The sequence below is a fragment of the Engraulis encrasicolus genome, unplaced genomic scaffold, assembly GCF_034702125.1.
Source record: "Engraulis encrasicolus isolate BLACKSEA-1 unplaced genomic scaffold, IST_EnEncr_1.0 scaffold_42_np1212, whole genome shotgun sequence".
In the NCBI taxonomy this organism is placed as follows: Eukaryota; Metazoa; Chordata; class Actinopteri; order Clupeiformes; family Engraulidae; genus Engraulis; species Engraulis encrasicolus.
This window is the reverse complement of record NW_026945731.1, coordinates 405,001-431,467: the sequence shown is the minus strand read 5'-3', so window position 1 is coordinate 431,467 and position 26,467 is coordinate 405,001. Positions and strand designations below refer to the sequence as shown.

Genomic DNA, 26,467 nt, shown 5'->3' with positions numbered 1-26,467 from the left:
TTTCATTTAAAGGTGCACTGTGCAGGAAATGGTCAAAAAAGGTACTGCAACTATGCTGCTCATTGAAACTGGGTTGCCTATTGCCAAATTTGATCTTTTCACGAACGTTTACCAAGTAAAACTTTTCAAGTAAAAAACGTTTTCTATTATGGCCCAAGTACAGTCATTTTTGCAGCTAAAATGTCTATTTCTATAAATTCAAAATGGCGTACCATGGAGAAGGTCCCCCTTTTCATGTATGAAAAGTGCAATTTTCCCAGTCATAATGAATACTTGGAATTTGATCGTGGTGGGTAAGTATTCATGAAAAAGGTAACATTAGTGAATGGGTTGCATGAATTCTGGAAAGAAACTAAAAATCTTACACATTGCATCTTTACTACACCCGACTGATTGTGGGCACATGCAAAGACTATAAAGATGCTTGAATGAACTAATCTCAGATCAGAGAAGAGCGTTAAGTATGGAAAATGGATTTTCTCCTTTAAATATATATTTCCTTGTTGGTTTTGTAACGTATCGGCATCATTTATGTTGTATTGCTGCGTTTTGTTTACATTACTAAATGTAATACTAAAAACATAGCAGAAAACATTTGTGAAATTCTGTTACAGTTTTGATTAGCAATTAATTTTTTTTTTCATGCATAAGTTTTGCAAACTTTGAGGTGTGCCAGCTAACTGTTAAGTGTATAGTTTGTTGTATTGTTGTGTAATTGTTTTTACATGTTGCTCTATAATAAAATATTTTGGGTGAAGAAAAGTTTTTTGTTATTTTACTATGAACTTCAGTTTATTTTTAATTTGCAGAACTAAGTTAAAATAACAATAAGTGCAAAGTTATTGAGACTCAAGTCCTCAAGTTTATTTTATTTTTAACTTGCACAACTAAGTTGAAATAACAATAATTGCAAAGTCATTACAACTCAAGTACTCAAGCTCACTTAATTTTTAACTTGCACAACTAAGTTGAATTAACAATAATTGCAAAGTCATTGCGACTCGAGTACTCAAGCTCACTGAATTTTTAACTTGAACCGTTAAGTTGAAACAACCGCAAGTGTAACAACATGATGACTCACAACTCTGCTTTTGACAAGGTGCACACAACTCACAATAACGATTTTAATTAACTTTAATCTGTGAGGCAGCTGGTTAACTTAAAGTTTTAAGTTAAAACATGCAATTGTTTTTTACAGTGTGTGTGTGTGTGTGTGTGTGTGGTGGGGTGTGTGTGTGTGTGTGTGTGTGGTGGGGTGTGTGTGTGTGGTGGTGGGGTGTGTGTGTGTGTGTGTGGTGGGGTGTGTGTGTGTGTGTGTGGTGGGGTGTGTGTGTGTGTGTGTGGTGGTGTGTGTGTGTGTGTGTGTGTGTGTGTGTGTGTGTGTGTGTGGTGGTGGTGGTGTGTGTGTGTGTGTATGTGTGTGTGTGGTGGTGGTGGTATGTGTGTGTATGAGTGTGTATGTGAGTGTTACCCCTTCTGTATTAGCCGTATCAGCTCATTTTTTCTTTCTTTCCTTCCTTTTTTCTTTCTTTCTTTCTTTCTTTCTTTCTTTCTTTCTTTCTTTCTTTCTTTCTTTCTTTCTTTCTTTCTTTCTTTCTCTCTTTCTTTCTTTCTCTCTTTCTTTCTTTCTTTCTTTCTTTCTTTCCCCTCTCCTCTACAGTCTTTTGGAGAGTCTGTTGCTGAGTAGTCTACAGTGCAGGGCAGCCTTTTATTGGAGACAGTGTGTGTGTGTGTGTGTGAGTGTATGTGTGTGTGCGTGTGTGTGTGTGCGTGTGTGTGCTTGCATGTGAGTGCGCATGATGATGTGCCAGTATGTGTGTGTGCAATAGGTTAGTGTGCGAAGTGGTGCGCCAATACTTGACATGACTCCAAATGTACTTTTTACAGGAAAACATATTTTTGCCCGATTTGCTCATTTCATTTTCCATTTTCCCCTTCTCTCCTCTCTGCAGTACCCCTCGTAATGGATAGATGCTATTTCCCTTCCCTTCTCTTCTCTTCTCTTCTCTTCTCTTCTCTTCTCTTCTCTTCTCTTCTCTTCTCTTCTCTTCTCTTCTCTTCACTCCTCTCCTCTTCTCTTCTCTTCTCTTCACTCCTCTCCTCTTCTCTTCTCTTCTCTTCTCTTCTCTTCTCTTCTCTTCTCTTCTCTACTCTACTCTACTCTACTATACTCTACTCTACTCTACTCTACTGTTCTCTTCTCTTCTCTTCTCTTCTCTTCTCTTCTCTTCTCTTCTCTTCTCTTCTCTTCTCTTCTCTTCTCTTCTCTTCTCTTCTCTCCTCTCCTCTTCTCTTCTCTGCAGTACCCCTCGTAATGGATAGATGCTATTTCCCCTCCATGTAGCTCCCACCAGCTTCCATTAGCCGCACAGGACAGGAGTTCAGGATCACACTAATGTTTCTGCTGTCCGTGGAAATGGATAAAACCGCTTAGGGTGGGGTGGTGGTGGTGGCTAGGGGAAGGGTGGATGGTGGTGGGATGGGGTGGGGTGGATGGTGGTGGTGGGATGGGGTGGCGTGGAAGGTGGTGGGATGGGGTGGCGTGGAAGGTGGCGGGGTGGCGTGGATGGCGATGGGGTGGCGTGGGGTGGATGGATGGCGATGGGGTAGGCTGGGGTGGTGTGGGGTTGATGGTGGTGGTGGGGGGGGTGTGGAATATTGCTGCAGTGGTGATAGGGTGGATTGGCTGAGGAAGGTGGAGAAGAGAGGAGAGGAGAGGAGAGGAGAGAGGAGAAGAGTGGAGAGGAGAGAGGAGAAGAGTGGAGAGGAGCGGAGAAGAGAGGAGAGGAGAGGAGAGGAGAGAGGAGAAGAGTGAAGAGGACAAGAGAGGAGAGGAGAAGAGAGGAGAGATGGAGGAGAGGAGAGGAGAGGAGTGGAGGATTTGGGAGATGAATGAGTGCGTATCGGGAGAAACGAGTTCATGGAGCGGTCAAGATCTCCACTCACTCGATCCCCCTGTGCGAAGACACCCTGGCAAGCACTGTGGTGTGTGTGTGTGTATGTGTGTGTGTGTGTGTGTGTGTATGTGTGTGCGTGCGTGCGTGCGTGTGTGTGTTAGAGTATGTGAGTGTGTGTGTGTGTGTGTGTATGGTGCAGTCTTCTCTTGTGCCTTTTTAGATGCGTCCCACGCATCTCTATAAGAGGCTTTGTCCATCCGTCGGTCCGTACGTCCGTCCACCCGCCCGTGATACGTTTCTGAATTGTAATTCCCTCTGTGTCCACAGGGCAGCACAGACAGTTCAGTTGCAGTTCAGCTCTGGTTCAGTGGCCAACATTTTCAGAGAAACATGGCGGCGATTTCTGTGATTTCCAACATCAAAGTTTTTGCTTCATTTAAAGAGCATACATGCTTATAAATACCACCACTATCATGGATTGGTGTGAAAATGCACTACAAACTTATTTGACACAAATAGGTTTCCCCACTTTGTCATTTGACCACTCGATGTTTCCACTTTGTCATTTGATCACTCGATGTCGATGTTTTTAGCCAGCCGGGTAAGCTAGAGTTAGCATTCGTTAGCCTTTTACCACAACCAGGCAGCAGGTTACTTCTTGTACAGTACAATATAACGGGGCGTAAATGTTATCTAGGACCAACATGCAATCGCATTTAAGCCTTGTAGACACTATGTTGTGATTATGTAGCGATTGAGTGACTCAGAGAGCGTAATGTGTACAAACGATCATTCGCCGTTTGCTATCTGGCCTGTTCTGCCGGATCTGTCTGCCGCCGGCTGACCGGGCCGGCTGACCGGGCCGGCAGACCGGGCCGGCTGACAGGGCAGCGAAGCTTGAAAGGCGGGTAAGAAGCGTAGCTAGCCCCGGTAGTGCGATCTTGCGAAATATAGGCTGATTTCGCGCCTGCCCGCTTGACAGCGCGCACGACTGACAGAATTTTAATAGAGCTACGTCGCCTACCTGAAGACCCCTGGTTCTATCACGTTTTGGATGACACTTCTTTGTGCCTTGGCGTTAAAAAAAATCTCCCATTGAACATTAAAGACATGATTCACCCCAGCGGTTTTATTTAGGCCTGTTTATTAGCCTATTTGTCGATGTTTAGATTCTTTCCTGCACGTGATGCTGAAATGGCTTGGTTCATTTTGAAATTTCAGTTCGGCTAGTAGAAAATACCAACTTGATAGGCATTTTCATTTTCATTTATAAGTGTGTGTTGGCTAGTAAGATTAACATTTACTGTTCATTTGAGGAACAAAAAGTTTGTTTTCAATAGACTAGGCCTACTAATGTCTGGTAATTTGGAATTTAGGCTAGGCCTACTTGATCTAGCCTATTTGAAATCCCATGGTCCCATGGCTTCCTGATAAATTGCCTTGACAGGTTATGAGGAGGCCTGGGGGACATTTGGGCAAAAAAGGTTGAGAACCACGAGCATACAGGGACGCATCTGTTGTCCGCCTGTTGGACTTGTTCTATTATACTGCGCGTGTTGTTTTCTCACACACAAACACTCGTGTGCATGTTCTCGTTTATTAGCAGCAGATAAGGCTGATGTGCTGTGCGGTGTTTCATCCAGACAGGCTAATTAACCTCTTGTTTTGGACTCACACATGTGTTTGTGTGTGTGTGTGTGCGTGCGTGCGTGCATGTGTTGGGCTCCCACTGTAACACTGTGGTCTTTATTAGCATGACAAGTCCAACTGGAAGCTGTTAAAGCAAAAACATCAGGGTAAACATTTAGCACACAGGAGAAGCACTGAAAATAGCAAGTGTGTGTGTGTGTGTGTGTGTGTGTGTGTGTGTGTGTGTGTGTGTGTGTGTGTGTGTGTGTGTGTGTGTGTGTGTGTGTGTGTGTGTGTTATCCGTTGGTCCAAATGTTATGAACCAAATGTTGCCTCTGTGTCGTCATCTGGTCAGAAATTATTAGCATGTTGAGTCATTCCAAATTAATAGCATGTTGCATCATTCCGGAATATTGCTCTTTAGTCACCTTTACGTGCCAGATTAAAATGTGGCTTCGAGCCCAACAAACATGTACACACCAGTAAGCTAAACTTGTATACACGCACTCTCGCACACACACACACACACGCGCCCACACACACGCACACACTATCTACTAACACATTGCCCTACTTCTGGGCCCCTTTTTTCTTTTATTAACATGCCTTATGTTTCTATCATTCCACAGTTTTTATGGATACATTGTATATCTGTGATTTTAATTTCTTTGCTGCTTGAAAACATCACCTGCCTATTTTTGGACACCAGATGGAAATTAGCATTTGTGCTATAATCTGGCGCATTTACATATATGTTTTGTATGTATGTTAATTAATGTGCAATATCCTGAAAAATAAATAAAGTAGTAGTAAGTTAAATAACTGATTCACTATACTTCAACACAGCAGAATATTCAACGGATGCTTGTTGGAAAACAATATGCAGTATGCAATATGCAGTAAATATCAACAAAGTATTAAAACTGAAGCTTCACCTGACCTCTCCATCTGTATAGGAAGTGCAGTACTGAGCATATGTTCAAGGTTACAGTAAATAAGAAGAGAAGAGGAAAATGTAGCCAAGTTGTTCTTGGTTTTGATCATAAGCACATTGCACTTTGGTACTGAATAACTGCACTTTACTGTGTTTAAGTTGGGTTTTTTGTCAACCTGTCTTCTCGTCCTATAGAGGGGGGGGGTGTTTGTCTATTGTGTTCTTGTTTATTGTAATGTCTTTGTAATTGTATCAGATGCACTGAAAATGGCACAGAACAATTTTCCGAAAGGACAAATAAGTAAACATATTTGTCGAATTTTCCACTAGAAGTCAGTCATGAAGTGTCTTTGTCTTTGAAGTGAAGGAGTAATCACGTTTTCTTGATTTTCCCTCCCTCTTCTCTCCTTCACCCTTCTTATTTACCCCCCCCCTCCATCTCTCTCTCTCTCTCTCTCTCTCTCTCTCTGCCCCCTCTCTCTCTGCCTCTCCTCCTGCTCCCTCTCTCTCCCTCTCTCTCTCTCTCTCTGCCCTTCTCTCTCTCTCTCTCTCTCTCTCTCTCCCCCCCCCTCTCTCTCTCTCTCTCTCTCTCCGTAGTGAATAAGCATAAGCCATGGATAGAGACGTCCTACCACGGTGTGATAACAGAGAATATGGACACCGTGCTGCTCGACCCGCCTCTGGTGGCCTTGGACAAGGACGCGCCAGTACCCTACGCAGGTACACACACTCATACATACACACACACACACACACACACACACACACACACACACACACACACACACACACACACACACACACACACACACACACACACACACACACACACACACACACACACACACACACACACACACACACACACACACACGTGACGTGCCCACACAAGTAATGTGCTCTCTCTCTCCCTCTCTCACTCTCTCTCTGTCTCTCTCTGTCTCTCTCTCTCTCTCTCTCTTTATTCATCTCAGCCTCTACCTTTGACCCTCCCACCACACATGCACACATACACGCATACACATATGTCTTTATTTTAGTTATGTGTATCTTGTGTCCGCTGCTTGTCCAGGACCTTTCGGCTGTGGGTTTGTCCTGCTGTCCTTACTTGCTTTTTATTCATCTCAGCCTCCACATTTGACCCCCCACCACACATGCACACATACACATAAACATACCCATATGTCTTTATTTTAGTTATGTTTGCTGCTGTGTTTATCTTGTGTCCGCTGCTTGTCCATGACCTCTTGGCTGTGGGTTTCTCCTGGTGCCTTTTGGCTGTGGGTTTCTCCTGGTGCCTTTTGGCTGTGGGTTTCTCCTGGTGCCTTTTGGCTGTGGGTTTCTCCTGGTGCCTTTTGGCTGTGGGTTTCTCCTGGTGCCTTTTGGCTGTGGGTTTCTCCTGGTGCCTTTTGGCTGTGGGTTTCTCCTGGTGCCTTTTGGCTGTGGGTTTCTCCTGGTGCCTTTTGGCTGTGGGTTTCTCCTGGTGCCTTTTGGCTGTGGGTTTCTCCTGGTGCCTTTTGGCTGTGGGTTTCTCCTGGTGCCTTTTGGCTGTGGGTTTCTCCTGGTGCCTTTTGGCTGTGGGTTTCTCCTGGTGCCTTTTGGCTGTGGGTTTCTCCTGGTGCCTTTTGGCTGTGGGTTTCTCCTGGTGCCTTTTGGCTGTGGGTTTCTCCTGGTGCCTTTTGGCTGTGGGTTTCTCCTGGTGGTGCTGGTGTGAGTACATAGGGTAGTGGAGGATAATGGATGATATACTGTATGTATGGAGCTCCATGTCAGCAATGTCTGCCTCAGGTTTAGACCTGAACCGGATCCACGATCTGCTCTTGAACTTGATTGATTGATCCTGATTCTAATTCTGATACTTTGTGGTGACATGTGGCCCAGAGCTGAGTCTGATCAGGGAACTGATGATGGATGGATGGATGGATGGATGGATGGATGGATGGATGGATGGATGGATGGATGGATGGATGGATGGATGGATGGATGGATGGAGGGATGGATGGATGAAGGGATCTCTGGTCTATTGTCAAGTTCACACCAGACCGTGTCAGAAGTAAGATATGGGAGCTTGCGTAAATTCTACCAGGGAGACTCGAATTTCTCGGCTGTCAAACTTAGCCTACTAGGCCAACCAACAAATCTTCCTTTTGACAGATCATACATGCGTCATCATTGCCCAGGATCGCCAACCAATCACAACGCGAGATTGGGGGTTCCCCCGTTACGCGTCACTCATGCATCGTTACCTCTCAGCCAATGGATCACATTCACGTTTGTTTAAATAGCTGTCACTCATTCTGTTCTCCGCTTTTCAGTTAAGCCGATTTTGAAGTGGCTGTCCGGCGTTTTCGTTATCAAACATTCTGTTTATTTTCTACCTGGTTACTTGATAACTCCTCACCTTGCCGTTGCTGGGATGGGATTTCCAACCGCTCAAACGCGTGGCACGCAATCGGTGCTTTTTAACAGCCTAATCATTTTCTCGCAAGGCTTCAATCAATTTGTTTGGCACGCCGCTCCCTGATTTCTGTGGATTTGCTTTTGAACTAGCCTGCCTGTGGATGGATTTCCCCGAACTGGTGCATTTCGTGAGTAACCTGGCGGCTTTCCCTTCACTTGCCCTGCGGACCCAGGGAACGTTTATCTCAGCGAATGACTATTTTTGCGGGGGAATTGTTGTCCAGGCAAGTCGCCTCTTATGCCTCATACTCGGCTTGTTGCACTGTCTCGGATATCAGTATCGTCTGCCGCTGGTTGACTGATGGCCTACGTTTCGTTTGCGGTCATTTGGGAGAATTCCATGAATTGGTTGGAGTGACTTTTGGAACATTTGCTGGGGAAGGGCGGACTCGAAGTAACTGGGCCCGCGGTGCTCTCTCGTTGCGCCTCGCGCACTTAGCCAGCTTATCTGCTCAGCACATTTGTTTTTTCGGAGGCGTGATGGGTACTGCGAGTCACAATTTACTTGGTCCTCGTCGGCCTCATCTGCTGCGGATGGACTGGTGATTCGCTTGCCAATATTATAGAGCATTTATGAACCGGTCGGTGTGGCTTTTTTTTTGGAACGTTTGCTGGGGATACAGATCTAAATGGGCTACTTATATATCGAAGCGCCTCGCCCGCATGCATAACCCACATTACCTTCTGTGTTTCGTGCTACTGCCTGTCACGACACCGGACGGAGGACATTGCAGAGCCTTGCACTCGTTCTTAATTGTCCTGATTACAAACGTACTTCCTATGTTCCGGAGCGATGTTGCAAGGACCTCAGCCTACGGGCCGTAGCACCGCCTTCAGTTTTTCATTCACGTGGATTACGGTCGTGCGTTCATCAGTTTGCACCTGCCTATTTCAATGTTCCGTTCAGTAGCCTATGCCCACAACACGAGCCTATTTTACGTTTTCGTTTGCATGGACTGGCCCATGTGGCGGTCTCGTTGACTTTTAAGAGTTATGACTTCGGTTCGTAGGCCTAGACTTCTGGATCGCACATTAAGCTTATGCGCGCGTGCCAATCATCACCTCATGTCATCGCACTGCCTGCAGTTTGTATTGATAAGTGTACCTTGCTTCCTCACTCCCGCTTCAAGTCATTCAGGGCTGGATTAAGTTAAAGGGACACTGTGTGAGATTTTTAGTTGTTTATTTCCAGACTTCATGCTGCCAGTTCACTAATTACCTTTTTTCATGAATACTTACCCCACCATCAAATTCCAAGTATTCCTTATGACTGAAAAATTGCACTTTTCTTACATGTAAGGGGGGATCTTCTCCATGGTCCACCATTTTGAATTTACCAAATAGCAATTTTTACAATGACTTTACTTGGACCATACTAGAAAATATTGTTTATTACATGGTAAATGTTCATGTAAAGACCAAATTTGGCAATAGGCAGCTCAGTTTCAACGAGCAGCATAGTTGCATTTCTTTTTCTGACCATTTCCTGCACAGTGTACCTTTAAAGATCATGCGGGGCTTTCGGCCTGCGCCCGGTCGCATCGAGGGACATTGTAGCCGGTTGCAATGCCTTGTCTATTTCGAGTTATTCTGATCACAATGGGCTACATATACACCGTCCAAATTTAAGTAAATAAATGAGTGATATCCGTGGGAAGTACATCGATGATGACAGTTAATAATCATACTTAAACTATACATGAAACTCTGCCCATGGAGTCCTGTCAGGGTTCTGATCCCATTGGTAGCCATCTATGGGCTAACCCTCTCACTCTGTACACCACTCGTGCCCTTAGGCTTCATTGGAATCGTCAGGGCGCTCGGACTGTGATGTGTCGTATTGTGTTTGTTTTCTCATATCTGGTGATGGTGGTCTCTGCTGCTTTCCCGTACACTTTCACATACACGTGCATCTGCCGCTCCACGTAGGGCATACGCTACGTAGTGCACTGGGCATCGGCCCCAACGTCAGACTGGGCTCTGGCCCCAACGTCGGACTGGGCTCTGGCCCCGACGATGGACTGGGCTCTGGCCCCAAAGATGGACTGGGCTCTGGCCCCAAAGATGGACTGGGCTCTGGCCCCAAAGATGGACTGGGCTCTGGCCCCGACGACGGACTGGGCATCGGCCCCGACACTGGACTGGGCATCGGCCCCAACGTCATCCTGGGCCGGCGACTCTACATCATCCTGGGCCGGCGACTCTACATCATCCTGGGCCGGCGACTCTACATCATCCTGGGCCGGCGACTCTACATCACCCTGGGCCGGCGACTCTACATCACCCTGGGCCGGCGACTCTACATCACCCTGGGCCGGCGACTCAACATCACCCTGGGCCGGCGCCTCAGGGCTCGTGCATCAACGGCTCACCTCAGCATTGCCCTGGGCTGTCGCACCTCAACACCACGGCTCAACATCACAACTCGGCATCACAATGGGCCATCGCCTCAGCATCACACTGGGCTGTCGCCCCAACTTTAACGCCAGTCACCTGGTTGTATCGGTATCCTCATCCATCCTGCATGACAAACTTATCGCAGCTACCCACTGGTAGCGAGTAGGAGTTTATGTCTATTTTGATATGCCGTTTTTGTTCTGGTGCCGTTATTCAGTGATGTTTCAGCTTTCTGCTCTGTCCCTCTCAGGTCTCGATAACCGGCTCTCCAACTCTCCTCTGTCGTAAGCTCGCACTTTCTGCATTCTCCCGACTAAGGTGCCACCCTTTTTTATTGCTAGTCTAATCATGCAGTTACCGCAAGTTGTTTCTCTCAACCAACCAGGGCATCCGCCCCACTGCCTGTGTCCATGCCTGCTTTGCACAAGCATTCACCGCGCCACACCGCGTAGGTGTTTATCATAACTGACATGGTGTTATTATTCTTGGTCGAGATGTTTTCTTGGTGTTTCATTCATTGTTCGTTTCAGCTACAAGCTCTGCTCTCTCCCTCTCTTAGGTCATGATTACCAGTTGTCTGCCGATTCTCCTCTGTTTTAACCTGACCTTTCTGCTATCCTGGCCGAGGTGCTCGTCTTTTAATGTTAGCCACTCATGCTTTGTCTAAAGCTGTCTCTCTCACCACTCTGGGCAGACGCCCGCATAGTGCAGGCTTTCAGCCGCTGGTCTGACGCAGTGCATCTTGCATTCGGCTCATTCCTCGCTTTGTCATCTGGCTCAGTGTACTGTTTCTGTTCTGTTAACTCTGTTTCGTTCTTCTCGTTCCTCGCCCAAGAGGTATACAGCACGCTCGTTCAGAATCGGCGTGGCCACCACGGCCGCTAAGCGGGGTCTGTCCCCTACTGTGATCAAGGCGCTGGGCCGTTGGTCGTCTGGCGCATACGCTTCCTGCATTTGCCTCACTCCTCATCACGTCGTTGAAGCATGCTATATCTGGTCTGTAACTTTATGTTTTCTATTCTCATTTCTGGTGACGGTGGTATTTTGCTGCACCGGCGGCATTCACTCCATCTCTTGGGGGGCTATCGCTCCGGTCACCCGGTCATGTCTGTATTCTATCCTTCTCTCATCTATCAGATCGATTTTATAGTGGTCTGTAAGCGTTATCTCTATATTTTGTAACATTTCTCCAGCCTAGTTGCTATGGTTGTTTATCTATGATGTCAACTATCATACCACATATTATAGCCTACATTCATTCATCCATCCATTCATTTACTCATTCATCACCATGTTCTACTCTCTCTCCTAGGTCACGATTCCGGCTCTCTACCTACTGTCATAATCTAAGTTTTCAGCGCTCTCCTGACCAAGGTGCATCTATCAATCAAATCATAACGCTCTGCTGTGTCTCTGCTCTCAGCGCATCCGCGCCATGTCTTCTCGCATAGCCTAAGGTACCGACATTATCATCATCACCATCATCATCACAGGCTTCATGCCTCCGCTAGACCACCGCCCATAAGCTTAAGCCTTAGAACATCCCTATCATTTATAATCTCATTTAATCTATCATCATTTGTCTTCCAACACCTATCACTTATCACTCATCATCATCATCATCATTATTATTATTATCATTGTCATCATTGTCGTCATTGTCATCATTATCATTATCATCTTTATCATCATCATCATTGTTATCATCGTCATCATTATCATCATTGTCATCATTATCATCATCATCATTATCATCATTGTCATCATTGTCATTATCATCATTATCATCATCATCATCATCATTATCATCATCATCATCATCATCATTGTCATCATCATCATCATTATCATTATCATCTTTATCATTATCATCATCGTCATTGTCATTGTCATCATTGTCATTGTCATCATCGTCATTGTCATCATTGTCATTGTCATCATTGTCATTGTCATTGTCATCATTGTCATCGTCATCATTGTCATCGTCATCATTGTCATCATTGTCATCATTATCATCATTATCATCATTATCATTATCATCATCATTATTATCATCATCATCATCATCATCACCTATCATCCTTCATCTTCCGTCTATCATCAATCAATCATCTAACTAACTTCATGTCTTTCAGATGGTGTCTCCTTGTAAGCGGTAGGTGAGTTCACGTCTAATCTCTATTTTGGGGCAGGCTACGCCCGCCTCCATCTCCGCTGGAGGATATGCTGTCCTACCCCGGAGTTCAACGCGAAGACGGGAACCTTCGCCAAACAGATTCATGCATTTTGTATCAAGTGTAATTGTTCGCCAAACTTTTATGCATTCCTGTATCATGTCTAATGTTCAATAAATGTTAATAACGTTCGTTTGCCTCTCGAGTCTTCATGGTAGAAATGGGAGCTTGCGTAAATTCTACCAGGGAGACTCGAATTTCTCGGCTGTCAAACTTAGCCTACTAGGCCAACCAACAAATCTTCCTTTTGACAGATCATACATGCGTCATCATTGCCCAGGATCGCCAACCAATCACAACGCGAGATTGGGGGTTCCCCCGTTACGCGTCACTCATGCATCGTTACCTCTCAGCCAATGGATCACATTCACGTTTGTTTAAATAGCTGTCACTCATTCTGTTCTCCGCTTTTCAGTTAAGCCGATTTTGAAGCCACCACCACCCCTCCGTCCACCGTCACCAGAGGTTCCCGTCTGTTAGGGGGCAGGCTACGCCCGCCTCCATCTCCGCTGGAGGATATGCTGTCCTACCCCGGAGTTCAACGCGAAGACGGGAACCTTCGCCAAACAGATTCATGCATTTTGTATCAAGTGTAATTGTTCGCCAAACTTTTATGCATTCCTGTATCATGTCTAATGTTCAATAAATGTTAATAACGTTCGTTTGCCTCTCGAGTCTTCATGGTAGAAATGGTCTGGAGACCGCCTACTGAATTTCCCGAAGTGGAGGTGAGGTTTACCATAGCCAATGGGAATTTATACACCATATCCAATCATGTCAGTTTTGTTCAAACAAGCTTCCACTTTTCAAATAATATGCGTTGTCATCTTTCCACCCCTCCCTGCTCTCGGATTGACCCCCTAAGTCTCCGGCTAGTCCTTTGGGATGAGCTTCCATGCCTGTCTTTTGGATCGGAACAATTGTGCAAAGCATCATGGGATGTCCCAGGCTAACTGGCCTCAGGAGTAATGCTGCATCTGATCCTGATCCATGATATCCTGATCCCGACCATGATTCTGATTCTGACGCACTGTAACTCCGGCCCAGTCCCGGGCCTGATCTGGTTCTCAGCTTCCTCAAGTCGGATGTCGCCAGTGTTTCGCTTCGGCTCTTTGGCTGCTTGATATATTTAGCTTTGGCTCAGGCTCACTCCTCCTCCACATGCTTCAGGAGACAAATCACGGCCTTCCCCCTCCTGCCTTCTAGCCCTTGGTGCCTTTTCAGTCAGTCTCTTTTCTCTCATTCTCTCTCTCTCTCTCTCTCTCTCTCTCTCTCTCTCTCTCTCTCTCTCTCTGTCTCTCTCCCTCTCTCTCTCTCTCGCTCTCTCTCTCTCTCTCTCTCCCTCTCTCTCTCTCTCTCTCTCTCTCTCTCTCTCTCTCTCTCTAGCTCTCTCTCTCTCTCTCCTCTCCTCTTCTCTCCTCTCTCCATCTTTACTAGAGAGATATCACAGAGTCATTGTGAAGCAACAATCGTCGTAAGGGCCCCAAGGACATAGCGGTTCTCTCCTGGCGGTGGAAAAATACCTCTCTAAACCTCTCTACACCCTCTTATACCCCCACCCCACACACACACACACACACACACAGACACAGAGACAGACACACACACAGAGACAGACACACACACAGAGACAGAGACACACACACACACACACACACACACACACACACACACACACACACACACACACACACACACACACACACACACACACACACACACACACACACACACACACACACACACACAAAGACAGACACACAGACAGACACACACAGACAAACACACACAAATCTCTCTCAACCCTCATTTTCATCATGCAGCCGTGTGTGTGTGTGTGTGTGTGTGTGTGTGTGTGTGTGTGTGTGTGTGTGTGTGTGTGTGTGACGTGTGTTTTCAGTCAAGGCTTTTGATTGCTGTAGGTACTTGAGAGAGGAGGGCAGGCGGGATGTGGCATTGTTGTGGCGTTGGGTGTTTTTAGGCAGGTGCAGTGTAATTAAACCAAATGACTAGTCTCCTGCTCCGTCAGTGAAGGCGGGAGAGGAGAGGAGCCGCTGTAGACGACAGACCCCTCGCCACATCTCATTACAGGGAAATGGATGAAATTCATCTGTGTTCACTCAACCAATACACACTGAAGCATAAGCAGAGCGCTAATTCGTTCGTTCCCACAGCGTGTTATTTTCTTGTCTTCTCCCCGCCTCCCCCAAAGTAATCTTTCCCTGAGTGACTAATACAGCTTTTTAAAGAGTTTTACATCTCAGGCATACCAAAGACAGTCGTGATTTCCTGGGCAAACACAATGTTGCTTGCTTAACACTGCCAGAAGGTAACAGTAGTAAAAAAAAACTAAAAAAAGACATCAAATAAGGTGAAGTCTATAAACTGTCATCTGTGATGTTGACAATCAGCATCAAAGTCACTGGAGATCAGTCAGGAAACGGAGCGTAGCGGAAGAGGATGGAGAACAAATAGAACGTCGGCAGGCACGGAATGGAACCGGCGGGGATGGGCGTGGAACTCTGGGTTGAGTGGAGGGAGCGCGGCACTAATTATTTCGGCGGCTGATTTATGGTCGCCATGGCGGCGGTGGCAGAATCTTGGCAACGCAGGTGGCCAGCAGACCGCAAAGGCAGATGAGAGTTGTGCTGTGTAGTAGCGTGCTCTGCTGCATCGTAACACACACACATACACACACACACACGGATACACACACACACGGATACACACACACACACACACACACACGGATACACACACAGAGACACACAGACACAGACACACACACACACACACACACACACACACACACACGCACACACACACACAGACACACACACACGCCCTACCGCGGAGCTCCAGTACGGGTGGCAGGTGATATTTTTCACAGACTTTTCACTACCAAGACAACACACTACCAAAGCACTGCTGACAAAGGCCTGGCCCTGCGTGACAACCACCAAGACAACACACTACCAAAGCACTGCTCACAAAGGCCTGGCCCTGCGTGACAACCACCAAGACAACACACTACCAAAGCACTGCTCACAAAGGCCTGGCCCTGCGTGACAACCACCAAGACAACACACTACCAAAGCACTGCTCACAAAGGCCTGGCCCTGCCTGACAACTACCATGGGTTTAATCTGTCATCCTCCCTAATGCTGTCCTGCACTCTGTTTTTTCCCTTTTCTCTTACTCCCTTTCTCTTTCTTTCTCTCTCTCTCTCTCTCTCTCTCTCTCTCTCTCTCTCTCTCTCTCTCTCTCTCTCTCTCTCTCTCTCTCTCTCTCCCTCTCTTTCTTTTCATCTATGTACACACTCCCCTCATTATTTTCTACAGCATCTTCCTTTCTATCTTCTTTGATTCCTTTCCTATCTGTTTTTCCTCATCTTTCCTTTCTTCTTTTTCTGTGACTTTCTTTCTGTCTTTCTTTTTTTTGGATGACCAGTGAGTTATGCTAGCGATGCTTTGTCATCAATTCTGATTTGTGCAGTCTTTGTGTTGTAGTCGGGTGGTGTTGGGTGTGGGAGGGACGAGGGGGGAGGAGGGGGTGGCGTTCTTTAGGCAGCACATGAATTGCTCTTTGGGAACATGGGCCTGGATTGCTAAGTGCTTCTCTTTCATCTACCCACTTCTCTCTCTCTCTCTCTAAAAGGATGTTTTCCCCTTAATCCTCTCTTCTCTGGGTTTGTCCCTGTTCCTAATGCTAATGTCTTTGTGGTCCGCTGAGGCAGGCATCCAAAAGATTAATAGCTATTTATGGGAACAAGACTTTGTCCTGTTGTGGGGGGAGAGGGTCTCTTGTAGTGTGCACCGAGCATTCTCAATCAAATTACCATGAAGGATGACTACGACCAGCCCAGCACAGTGAAAAGAAGCAGAGTGGGAAAGAAAGAGAAGGAGAGAAAAGGGGGTGAGAGGGATGAAAGAAGAAACAGAGAGCTTCATTTGCTAATTCCTTATCTGGACTCCAGTTCCAGAAGCAGCAGGTCCTTTTTTAACCAAGACCAGCCCGCCAGGCGTTGAGAGAGATAAGGAAGCCTGAGACATTTCAATATCATCTATTATGACCACAACCTCCAAAATCAATATCAACATCTGATTCAGAGAGGTCAGCTGTGGCGGCATGAAGACTGATACCAGTACCCTAAGGGTCAAAATCATCAACAGTCCACCAGGCAAAAGCCCTGTATGCCATATGGCCAATCCAGCCAACTTCCTCATTACTCCCTTCCCTCCAAATTAATCTACTTCCCAGAATGATGTACAATGGCATATTGTTCCCTTTAAACTTTGCAACTCTCACTGCAGATTATTGAACAGAGAGGGGTAACGAGTCCCCAAGAAGGATAATTGGAGAGTAAAAATAATGTAATTGGAGGATGACGGGGGAGAAGAGTAAAAATAATGTAATTGAATATAAAAGTGTTTAGAGCACCAGCATTGAGAAGCTGAGGAGGAGTGTGTGGGGTAAAGTTTAAGTTATGCAAAAGGACTCGATGTTTCAATCCCAAGTAGTTCAGTTCCCAGTTGAGACCTTGCTTGGACCCCGCTCAGTGATGTTGTTGCTCTATGCGACACATCGTCAGTTGGGTACCCCAGAATCTTGGGGTGTTTCGGCCATTTATCACAAAACACCCTCATCTGTGGAAGGCCCACCACAGGCTGATCAGACCTGGGTGTGTGTCGCATAGGAACTGAGTGGTCACTTTGTCCCCCATGCCATTTCCTTTCTTCTGAGCCACAGCCAGTGACTACTTCTCTCGGCTGTGGTGGCAAGCTCTTTGATGGTCCTCCTCTGAGCTTGCCCTCTCACGCCCACCTCTTTCAGGAGTTTTATGGTGGAGTTAGCGACAAACCCCCTACAGCCCACCTCCACTGGACGCACCTGCACAGTCCATCCCCGCTCCTCTGCTTGGGTTGCAAGGTCAGAGTATCGCAACCTCTTCCTTTCATATGCCTCATCAATGGCTTCCTCCCAGAGCACCGTGAGTTCGATGATGTAGACACATCGATAGGAGTTGGCCCACAAAACCATGTCTGGGCGCAAGCTGGACACAGCAATGTTGGGTGGAAACACTAGACTCTTGTCAAGGTCTACCCGCATTTGCCAGTCCCTGGTAGTGCCAATGAGGCTTGAAGTTGTGGGAGGGGCTCTGGTTGGATGCCTTTCACCCTCCCTGATGAAGGCTGTTGAGGTTTGGACTTCTGGGTGCATGTTAAGTGGGGCAGCATTTGTGGCAGCTCGTTTCTCCTCTATGGCTGAGGCCAGACATCGCAACACCTGATTGTGGCGCCAGGTGTATCTGCCTTGAGAGAGGGATGTCTTGCAGCCTACAAGAATGTGCTTCAGGCCTGCTGGGGCTGAGCACAGGGAACATGCTGGGTCTTCACCAAGCCAAAGATGTAAGTTTGTTGTCGTAGGCAGAATGTCATATGTGGCCTTTATGATGAAGCTCAGCCTGTTAGACTCCATGTTCCATAGCTCGCTCCAGGAGATTTTCTTTTTGCAAATTCCATTCCATCTCATCCACCGTCCTTGCTGCGGTTGACTGACTGCTCTGGCACACCTGGCTGCCTCCTCTTGCCTTCGGATCTCCTCCACCACCATGCAGCGGCGCTCTGCTGGAGAAGCTTTCCCCCAGATTGGAGCCATCACCCCAAGGCCAAACCCCCCCCTACCCTGTTGCACATGGCCAACTATGTCTCGATGTCTGAGTGCAGCCCTGGCATCTGCTACAGCTGACTTTGGTATCCACTTCTTACCGGTTCTCAAGGCTGGGGCAGCACAGCGTACCAAAGGGTCTCGCGATTCAGACAGGGTCATCTCCAGTCGCTCCTTTGCACACTTGTACTCTTCCGTCAAGCTTGAGATTGGCAAGGAGAGTGGGCCATCAACATACAACCCTATACTGCTCATGCATCTTGGCAGCCCAAGCCACTTCCTTACTTGAGCATTCACCAGTCTTTCCAGCCGGCTGATATGGGAGGAGGTGACCTCATAGACGGTGATTGGCCACATGAGGCGGGGCAACAATCCAAATTGAAAACACCATAGCTTTAGCTTACCTGGGAGGCCAGTGTTGTTAATTTGTTTCAGGCCACTGATGGTATCCTGTCTGAGCTGTTCTATTTGCTCCGCATCACTGAGAGTGGCATTGTACCAGCGCCCGAGGCTTTTAAAGTGTCATTGGTGATCTGGCCTTTGACGACTGAGATACTAAAGACTACAGCTGTATAGCAGATGGAGCTGTGTGTACGTGTGTATGTATGTGTGAGCGTGCGTGCATGTGTGTGTGCATGCGCAATGAGGACTATAGCAGTGTGGAGGTCTGTGTGAAGGAGATATTTAACAAGGCTTTGTGTGGCGGATTGATTCCTCTCTTACACAAACCTGCGATTTATAAGCTAGTTGATGCCCTCTTCTTCTTCTTCTTCTTCTTCTTCTTCTTCTTCTTCTTCTTCTTCTTCTTCTTCTTCTTCCTCTTCTTCTTCTTCTTCTTCTTCTTCTTCTTCTTCTTCTTCATTGTGTTTCATCATCTCCTCTCCTTTGTCTTCTTTATCCATTCCTCTTCTTCTTCTCCTTTACTCTCCTTCTTCTTCTTCTTCTTCTTCTTCTTCTTCTTCTTTTTCTCTTGCTTCTTTCTTTGTGAAAATGTCTCTAATTGTGTTCCGACTTATAGGCAATGTGTTATTTAGTGCATTCTCCCCTTTGTGTATGTGTGTGTGTATGTGTATATGTGTGAGTGTGTGTGTGTGTGTGTGTGTGCGTACATGCGTGTGTGCGTAGGGCAGTCATGGGTGAGCGGTTAGGGCGTCAGACTTGCATCCCAGAGGTTGCCGGTTCGCCTCCCGACCCGCCAGGTTGGTGGGGGGAGTAATCAACCAGTGCTCTCCCCCATCCTCCTCCATGACTGAGGTACCCTGAGCATGGTACCGTCCCACCGCACTGCTCCCCATGGGGCGCCACTGAGGGCTGCCCCCTTGCACGGGTGAGGCATAAATGCAATTTCGTTGTTCACTTGTGTGCTGTGGAGCACTGGCAGCTACTGTAGCTGTAGCTATGGCTGTGATGAGAGTGGTGGCGTTTCTGAAAGCTAATGCATTTCTCTGCAGTCAGATTCGCCATCACGTGAGCACTTTTACATGAAGGTCACATTGACCCTTTGACTACCCATCATCCTCAGCACTTCACAGACTTTATATTGCCTGGCTGTCTAGTCACGTTTTTTTAAAAGCGCATGGAAGATGTTTTTCCATATCCTGTTGTCAAAAAGACCAATAGAGAGGAAGTGGATGTGTCAGGGCAGTTGTTTGGCTAGCCTCGCGGTCGCCTACAGTTGTTTGGCTAGCCTGGCGGCACGCTACAGTTGTTTGGCTAGCCTGTCCGTGAGCTAATTAACCAAATCTGCTTTGTTGATGCTGTCGGCGTGCACCGAGAGGGGAGCCTGCGTCTTTAACAAGCCTGCGTATTTACTAAGTAAAGCCACTCAGCTCATCTGGTTATGTGTTCAGACACATCTCACCTGCTTCATCCGGCTGCGAGGCTTTTGGCACCGTCTGAAGACACACAAAACATGCACACACACACACACACACACACACACACACACACACACACACACACACACACACACACACACACACACACACACACACACACACACACACACACACACACACACACAGTCTTGTGTTTCCTCTTCCTGTGCTATTGTGGCAGCAACATTTCAAAACAGCGGCGTGCAAACAGTCCTCTGTGATGTGATGTGATGTGATGTGATGGCCACTAGTGGGATATTGAAGGACTTTGGGGTCTGCTCAGCGCACCGCATTGTGCCGCGCCACTCGACTATAATAATCGATTTGACACCGGTGACACCATAATTTATACTTCTGCTAATTGTTCACCCTCCAGATGCTTCTTTCCCACCTTTTCTTATTTTCTTCCCTGTTTTCACCTTTTCTTTTTTGCCTTTTGCTTTGCTTTTCTTTTCTTTTCTTCTTCCCTGTTTTCCTTTTTTTGTCTTTTTTTCTTTTTTGCCTTTTGCTTTTCTTTTCTTTTCTTCTTTTCTTTCTTGTTCCAGTAACAAATGATGGCTGCTGTGCTTGCAGGCAAGCCCCTTAATTACAGATGAAGTAGTCACACACACACACACACACACACACACACACACACACACACACACACACACACACACACACACACACACACACACACACACACACACACACACACACACACACACACACACACACACACATGCAGGGGAGGAAGAGGGGGCTCGGGTGTAAATGCAGATCTGCAAATCAAAGGAAGTGTTAGAAAAGGATGTAACACATGTGCATTCACACACACACACACACACACACATACACGCACGCACACACATACACACACACACACACACACACACACACATTCTATTTAAATCCTTCAGTTGTCTTACAACCAGCAAATTCACTGAGGGTTTTGTTGTGGCAGCCTTACATATTTGTGTTTTTTAAACTGTATTTTGTTTTGCGTTTTTTGATGTACCGCATGTATACGTACAGTATCTTTATATATTTATTGAAGTGGGAAAGAATATTTATCATGTTGACAACTGTGCTGATTGCTTGACACATGGCTGGTGGAGCATCTTACAAGTGAGTGTATAACTTTGAAGTCGGAGCATCTCCTGGCATTTCATTCAGAGGTAGTCTATAACGAACGCTCAGTCTGTCATCTCATAATCAACAAACTATCACTTACAGACAGCAACTGCAACTGAATGAAATCATTCTACCATGAGCACAGTCTTGAAGAACTCTGCAACTGCCTATTAAGGAAATGAGAAGGTATGCAGTCAGATTAAATATGTAGTGTGTATCCCACACCTCAGGGGTGTCACATTTACAGATGATAAGAGCCTGTTCTCATTACTATTTAAGACTTAAAAAGCAAAGTAAACAAGATACTTTCAAGATTGTTTTTATCACTGTAGTAAGAAGTAAGAGATCATCCATGTATCACAACAGACAAAGCAGCAGCCCTCTGCAGTGATATACTGTATCCTGGCTATCAGGACTTCAAAGCTGTGTCAAACTTACCGATGGTGTTCTCATTACTATTTAAAGATGAAATGAAGCAGTGACTTATATAGGGGTCTATAACACCAGTAAGATAAGCCAGCAAATATATATTTTTTTGAAGTCTGAAATTTAAGCCGTTAATAAAAAAAATAAAGCACAAACACGTAACGTTTCTGTTAACGTTTCCAGCCAACAGCGGGTGACGTCACGCGAATGGTAGTCTCCTATTCTAATGCTGTTATGATAGTAGTGAATTAAACATTTGGGCCTTGCGTGGCTGATTATGAGCTTATTTGCTTAACCCAAATGAAGCAAGAATACGTGTTTGGGTGGGACAGAACAAATATGAGGCATGAAGGCAGACAGACATCCCATCACATGAACCACAGGTAAACAAGCAGCTTTTTTGCTAAGGTGACAAGTCGCTAACAAATTTTGGCATGAGCCAACATGATCACTTTCATAATCGTGCAATGTTGCAGTTCCCTACCTTCATCTTCCGATGATTTCGCCAACATTTTCCAAGCACCTGAATTAATTTTACTTCACGTGCCCACGTTTATCGGTGTTATCCAGTCAAATCCAATCCAGCCAGTTTGAGGATGCATTCGCGGCTTTTATATCAAAATAGTTTAATACAATAGATGCAGCTACTTTAATAAGCATGCCATAACTTAATTTAGGACATGATAGTTTAATGTGTGTACTCATTTCCCGTGGTATCAACTTCAAATCCCCAAAGCTCCTCCGACTCCGAGAGCGAGACGAGAGAGGGGATGGGATAGCCACACACAGGCTGCCTGCGTCCCTTCCCTTCACAAAGCTTTCCAAACTTCCGCCAATTTTGCAAGTTATTTTCTATTACTGAATTGGACCACATAGCCAACTTAACGACATGGGCTTTCAGATTAGCGTCCAACAATGCAGGAAAAAGACGTTATTGGTGACGGTCTGTCACTACAAACCTGAGAGCGAGCAGCCCCACAGTCCTGACTCCTGTCCTATGGTGGATGCAATGGGTGGATGGCTGCAGCTATCCCACCATGCTCGTAGCAAAGGCTTTTTGACACAAAGTGATAATGACACTTGACATTTCTCTTTCATCTGATAGTAGGTCTATAACATAGAATACCCAGGGACAATGTAAAATGAACCCCTCGTCCAGCCTACCCCACTCCACCCCACCCCACCCCACCTCAACCCCACTCCACCCCTCCTCAACCCCACTCCACCCCACCTCAACCCCACTCCACCCCTACTCAACCCCACTCCACCCCACCTCAACCCCACTCCACCCCTCCTCAACCCCACTCCACCCCACCTCAACCCCACTCCAGCCCTCCTCAACCCCACTCCACCCCACCCCTCCTCAACCCCACCCCACCCTACCTCAACCCCACCCCACCTCAACCCCACTCCAGCCCACTCCACCCCACCTCAACCCCACTCCACTCCAATCCACGGTGGGACGGCAGGCCATCCTGGTGGCATACACAACAGGGTGCTGGCAGGCGTGAGGCGGCATTCAGACACACACACACACACACACACACACACACACACACACACACACACACACACACACACACACACACACACACACACACACACACACACACACACACACACACACACACACACACACACAGCATTCAGTGCTGAATGCTAATGCCCTGTATGTGTAAATGGCCACATGAGGAGAAGAGAGCTAGCGATGGATGCTAGCATGAGTAATATGTATTGACTTAACCATACGTAGCAGCCTCCCACTGGCATGCTAGCAATCTCACACATCGAAACGAGCGCCATGCAGCTCAGACGCAGCGATGCGCAGATCAATCTTGTCACGACACAGCTCACAGAGGACATATTATGTGTGTGTGTGTGTGTGTGTGTGTGTGCGTGCGTGCGTGCGTGCGTGCGTGCGTGCGTGCGTGCGTGCGTGTGTGTGTGTGTGCGTGCGTTCGTGCGTGTGTGAGGGTGTGTGGTCTTTAAAGTGAAGAAGCATAAAGATGTTGATCTGGGTTATGCTGCCATGCATTAGGCAGCTGTTGAAGGCTAGCAGCTAATATGTACATGTGTCACATTTCCTCTCAGATGCCCCTTTAGTAACTTGACAATCACCATCAGCCCAACGCAACCTCAACAGACATAAAGACTGTCTGACTGACTGGCAGACTGACTGATTGACTGACTGACTGACAGGGTAATTGCAATAATTGTCAAATAAGTCAAATAGAACAACCTGACAAGATCAGCAACACCATCTATTAGCCAATTGGATTGGAGCCAATTTTGGTCACCTAGGGGAAATTCTTTCTCTGCACTTTATCCCATTTTGGACTAGTGAATCACATTGAAGTACACACACTAGTCCGTAGCAGTGGGCTGCCTGCTGAGCGGGGGAGGGGTATTATTATTTATTATACACTGAATATCATTTTTTATACACTGAATGTCCTTGGGGGGGGGGGGGCATTATTATTTATTATACACTGAATATCATTTGTTGTATTGTTAGTGGCCTATTCATCTTCCGCTAAATAATTTGATTTGCTTTAGTAGGTCTACTACATTAAAGGGACAGTTTGGTCAATTTCAACATGCAGTTGTAATGCTCACACTACCCTGGACTTGTCAATGCCTGAGATTTTTTTTTCTTCTTCTTCAGGCGTTTCCGAGATCCTGGTCATTGTAATGGGGGCAGCTCTTTGTTAACATTTCAAAAAAAACATTTTTATTCATTCCCAAAAACATCAAAAAGGTTATAAAACATCAGCAGACAACTAGCAAACAGCAGTACCTTTTGGGAAAATATTTGGAGTTGGCCTATGTTTCATTTTTTAAAAATGTAAACAAACGCTGCCCCCATTAGAATTGTTCATATCTCGGAAAGGGCTGAGCCGAAAAATGTGGCATCACCAGGTACTGACAAGTCAAGGGTAGCGTGAGCAATACAACTGCATGTTGAAATTGACCAAACCGTCCCTTTAACCATTTTTAAATCTTGATTTAAAAAATTTATATTTTTTTACAAATGTTTAAAACGCTCCAGCTTTACAGATTCTACTCAGAATGTGCAAGAGTCTCCCTCCCACCACGACTCCCCCTTCCCTGCGTGCACTTCTACACACCTCTCCCATCCGATCATCAGCAAGTGCTTTCCCAACCAATTCAACCTTTAAAACAGGACAACTGTGTCAACAAAGTTCATGTTGTAGCCTACTAGCCTACTAATGTAGGCCTACAGCAGGCTATGCAACAGTGTGTGATTTATCGCTGTAGAAATGTGAAGACGACCAGTCTCGCGGTGGTAGGCCTATTGCATGTAAAACATAACTTCAATCCAGGCGCGGTTTTGGGGCGTGTGATATTGGACAGCAAGAAACCGGGTAACCAAGCCAAACTATAGGGTCTCCCCCAGAGATTAGACATTTTTGATCAAAGCGGCGCTCTTAAATGGTGATCTTGAGCTCTTCAGACAACCTCCTTGCTACTACTCAGTTATTTATTTTGTACCACGCTGCATTTCAATTGCATCTACACTCCACCACTTAATACAATCCACACGTTTGCGTTGTAGTACCGCTTAACAACAATTCACAGTAAATGCATCGAACAGAATAAAACCACCGCAGTCATCATTCCAAAAAGGCGCTCCGTAAGTGAAGAATTCTTGCACACCTCCTTGGTCAGGTGCGTAGGAGTGGAACCCCTAGGTCACCAACGTTAAAGCAAAGAAAGCTCCCGCACACTGTTCACATTTGCATGGTTTAATGCAACGTTTCGGTCTACTGACCTTCTTCAAGGCGCTCCGTAAAAAAAATAATGAAGTCAGACGTTGACAGCATACAGACCAAGGGACAGTGAACACGACAGCTACCTGTGTTAGGCTAGCCTACTTGATTGACAGCTGTCATGGCATGGCCCTACAAAGTTGTCTTTTCACTCGAAAACAGGCCTACGACAAAGAGACCAAAATCCCCTCTGAACAATTAAGTAAGGGTTAACGTTCGGCGAGAAGGTCGCTACCGTGGAATAGCAGCACAACAGAGAGAATCTTTAGACCCCGAGGGGTCTTGTTCTCTCTGAAGTGCTGCTATTCCACAAAGCGACCGACTCGCCGAAAGTTAACCCGCTTATTATATGGATATACTTAAATGATTCACACATGGCGGGGACATTTCTTTAGGCCTATTTAATGTTAAGATTATTGCTGCGCAAAACAAAACAGTGCCGTTGTGGAACACCGCTAGGCAACAGCTAGGTAGCCAGGACAACAGGTGTTGTCTATCACAGCAGCTGATTAGAGTCTTGTTGAAAAGTCGCTTTAGCAGTGAAAAGTCTTGTTGCCATTGACAGCGGTCTGTTATAGACCAACCCGTCCGTTATCGAAAAATAACAGACGTGCGAACGTTGGGGAGCCCAGTTGAAATGAATGGAGCATTCGACCGATGACGTCACACCATATAATAACATCAGTTAACATCAGCAACTAGGCTACAAACAGCGTCACAGCGGACATGAACCCATATTGACCTTTAATTATAAAAGCAAGCAACTGGTCTGAGCCAAAAATGTTATGTAAATATGACGTCTGCTCTTAGCTCCACTTCAAGCCAGCTCTGCTTATGGCGCTTCAAATCTGGGACTTCAGTGGCTGTTAGCCAATCAAAAAATAGATTTATATATAGTGTAATACCGTTTTTTGCCACATGTGAAAGTGAATGTTCCAGGGAGGCGCTATTTCACACATTGCAAAATGCAAAGGCAGAAATCAGATCTTTTCTCTAAAAAGGTTAGGGGGACGGATCCAGGTGAAAATCTGGGTACGTCATG

General features: G+C 46.2%; 1 long non-coding RNA gene across 2 annotated transcripts; it reads left to right on the top strand.

Annotated features, from left to right (window-relative positions):
* Positions 1-11,231: 11,231 nt before the first annotated feature.
* On the top strand, positions 11,232-13,196 carry LOC134444009 (uncharacterized). 2 transcript variants are annotated; one of them, XR_010033834.1, is made up of 4 exons: positions 11,232-11,313; positions 11,630-11,774; positions 12,453-12,476; positions 12,967-13,196. It is a non-coding gene; the product is annotated as an uncharacterized LOC134444009 (long non-coding RNA). The 2 variants fall into 2 exon arrangements; XR_010033833.1 differs by lacking the exon at positions 11,232-11,313 and having other exon boundaries at positions 11,440-11,774.
* Positions 13,197-26,467: the final 13,271 nt, after the last annotated feature.